Here is a 3,993-nt window from a genome sequence, read left to right on the forward strand (position 1 = left end):
CTCCATCAACATTAGGGGCTCTATTTATAAAACAGGGAAACATTTCCTCACACATTCCCTGGTGGGAATATTCCAGGTCCATGTGTTTTAATGGCAGTAATTGATTCCCACCAGGGAATGTTTGCGGAAATGTCGGATTTCCTTGTTTTATAAAAAGAACCCTAACAAAACTGCTACCACCAAACTCCTCACTCATCTCCTATTATGGCCTTTCAGTCTTTAGTCTTTAAATACTCCAATGGTCACACAGTTGATCCCCTCTCTCACCCCTCACCTCTTTAACTAGTTAAACTAAAACAAAATTAGGTTACAGGCATTGGCCCCCTTTAAAGTAGTCATAGAATATTACAACTCTTGCAAATTAGTCATGGACTTTATTCCTACAATTGTCCACCCATATCAGTCTCCAACCATGGCTAACTGAGCACATACTGATTTAACTAACACAACATCAGGGTACAGACACTTAGACCCAGTCTCTAATCAGTATCCTGGCTTACTGAATACATTAAACTAATTAAAAGCATTATTAGAAAAAAAGCAACACAGGTGAAAACTTCCTACCAAACTAGCTCTACAGGACTTCAGGAATACATTCTCGTATGCAAAGCAGTTAGAGTATTCTTACTCATATCTTCACAGTCTCAAAATTCAAAGTAACTGTTTACCTATCTTGTGGTTATCACAAGGTACTTTACCACAATATTCATACAGCCCCAAAGTGCTGAATATAAATTTTCTCTAAACCAAACTCTTCCTTCATTGAACAAAAACTCTTCTTTAATGTTTAATTCCCACATAACTATTTGTGCCTTGGATCCTACTTTTTCTATTTGAACTACAGCTCCTCGTCATGTCCTCTGTCTGTTAGGGCAGCGGTCTCTGGACACAATCCGTCCACTCAGAGAGTGGGCGGGTTCTGGCATCATGATGTCATCAGGAAGCCAGTAAATTTAGTGGTCCATGGGTCCAAAAAGGTTGGCGACTACTGTGTAACGGTACCTCAGGGTACAAAGTATAAGGGGCAAACTCCTAACTCTAACCAACAAAACTTTTTAACGCTTGTCTCCTCCAGACTTACCCATTCCTCAATAATTTTCTAGATACCACCCCATTCTCTGCTCTGCAAACAACGTTTTCTGTTCTCCTAAAACCACCTTGTTTTAGTCACATCATTTGCAGGACATTTATTAGACTTCTCTTTTTATTTGTAATTCTCTTTCAAAATTCATTAATTACTCTCCAGGCCTTGAAACATTTAGGTACCCATTAAACATATTTTTAAAGGCAAGCATGCAATCTTACCTAGGTCATTTACCTTTAGCCACTAACCATGCTTTGCTTCTTGCATCATCTGACTCAAGAACTCACTGCCTTCAGATAAACAGCATGCTTTTTTATTGCCTTTTACCCTGTTTTTAGATTGTAAACCCCCAAGCGAAGGATTCTTGCACTGTAGTTTTTGTATGGTTTTTTGACATTGTCTTTACCTATCACTGTTGTGATCCACAGCACCTTTGCTTGTTTCCTTGGTTTACAACACCAGAGAAGATGGTGCTGTCAAAAAATTCAACCAAATTATTACAACAGAATTAATAATATATTGGTTTTCAAACATGGACATTAGTTAGCATTTGTGGGAAATAGTGGTACTTGATATTGCCCTCAGAGACTGCCCAACAAAATAAAAACCATTCTGGGTGATGCTTTTTTAAATTTAAAAACAGGTACTGAATTGTCATCCTCTTTCTCAAAATGCTTGTTTGCCAGGTCACCATAGGCTTTAAATCCTTCTGAATAACCAACCTAAAACAAAAAAATGACAAGTAAAGTCAAAACCCCAGAATCTGCATATAAAGTTTACATTAAAGCAGAAATAAAGCCATGCAACTTAACTATCAGTGCTCTATCACAAGGCTACCGCCATCTTTCTTTCTCCTTTCCAGAGAAGATCTTGTGTCATCTTGATTGGCTGTGCTGGGATGATGAAAGTGGGAATTCTTTCATCCATAATACAAGCAAAGGGAAGCTGGGATTGGCAGGTTCCTCCAGCAATTACAGCTGACGCAACACATGTGAAGCTTACTTCAGCTTTTTCACATTTTCCCAGCACGATCAGGCACGTTATTGCAGAAGGTAGATTGCCTGTCCCTTTGTACAATAACAACCTGCATGATACTTTATTTTGTAAAGTCAGACTTTGGTTCTAATTTAGGTGTAACTACTACAAACAAAGCACTTGCTCTGTCTATATTGTCATAAATAGTTCTTAAGGGACTTGGCTCTTTTGAGTATATTGTTGCAAAGTTGCATTTTTGGAGTTTGAATAGGTGTATTTAGTTTGCACTCTGCTATTTTAGTGCTGTCCTTTGTGACCTTTATATGTATCTTGCTTAGATTTATATTTGTTTGGGTTAGATTCCTTTTATCTCCTATTCTGCTGTCAAAGGTCTATGGAACACAAAAAGGAGGAAAATTTCCTTAGCAGGAATATTGACAGCATCAAAAACCCTACAAAATTTTCCCATATCCAAGTACCTGCTAGAGCTATTTACTATCTTGATTACCATGATCACTGACATAGGAAATTAGTGAAATTCTCCTTAAAGTGAAAAAAATGGCAGAATTAAATATTTTTCAGAAATATTAACCTCTTCCAACAGAAAAACTTTTGTCTGGTTTTAGTTTTTAAATTAAAAAATAAATAATATAGTTTTAAAGCCTTGTGTTTAAACCATTTTGTCTATTTCACATGTCTCTCTAATCTCTTCCTATTCCTTGTCTATGTTCCACTGCATTTGAGCTTTCCAATAGTTAAAACAAACCTTTCAATGGCCTTGACACTAATCTGCATTTTTGCTTCATAATTGTTTGTGCAGCACAATAAGCAGTGCATAGTTCTGTTCTTACCAAGACACTTGAAAATCTCATCTTGAATAAAAACAAACCCACGCGAGTAAGAAGGTTTCAAACATTCCGTACCAGAAAATAAGACAATGTAAGAAACTAAAATAGGGGTGACATTTGTTTTCAAAGGCAATCTGGTAGAAAAGAGGAAGGAAAGACACAATCCTATCCGGAAAATAAATGTGGGAAAAGATTAGGAAATTGGACTTTGTATCCATTTTTAAAAGGTAATTATCCTGCCATCATTCTGAGCAAAAGTCCTATTAGTGAAATTGCAAGGAATTTAGGAAACTTTGATTATATAATAATATTATTATTATTAATAATAATAATAATAATAATAAATACCCACTTACATTGAAATGAAAAGACTACATTATGTGAAAACTAATTTAGGTTAACAAAAACTAGCAAGCATAAATCAGATAGTTGTCTTGAGTTTGCAAAACCTGTATTTCAATAATAATGGCTACCAAGGTGGTGAAAGGCCAATATGTACTACCTAGAAAAAGGAATTGAGTAGTTGTGGGATCCAGGGAATACTAGCAAAAAGATAGGCCAGTCTCCCCTTTTAGGCTGTTTGTTAGTTTTCCCTGTTGAGCTTGGAGGGGAAGAGGAAGAGATTGGGTCTGCGGCCTGGCTACCCAAGTCACTACTCCAGTTTCCAGAATACCTGGTCCCTTTTAAAAGGGCTGAGAAAATTCACAAGCAATGCCTGCTCTGGGAGTTTAGGACACTCTGTACCATGATGTGAACTAACAGACTACTGTTTCCTCTGTGAACAGTGCTGCAAGAATTCATTTACATGTGTTAGTTTCTTAGGCTGAATTCTATGGACTATGCGTTAAAACTGTAGTACTTTGGAATTCGGTTTTGTTTGTATGTATGTAAATGTTTTTTTCAGAATTTTACTATTCACTGCTGTTTTTAAAATAAACATGGGACCACAAATCCTTTAGAGACTTTAGAGAGAGTTATTTGGTGCCTTTATTATTATTATTATTATTATTATTATTAAACAGGATTTATATAGCGCCAACATATTACGCAGCGCTGTACATTAAATAGGGATTGAAAATGACAGAC

Source organism: Pyxicephalus adspersus, chromosome 11 (assembly GCF_032062135.1).
Source record: "Pyxicephalus adspersus chromosome 11, UCB_Pads_2.0, whole genome shotgun sequence".
Lineage (NCBI taxonomy): Eukaryota > Metazoa > Chordata > Amphibia > Anura > Pyxicephalidae > Pyxicephalus > Pyxicephalus adspersus.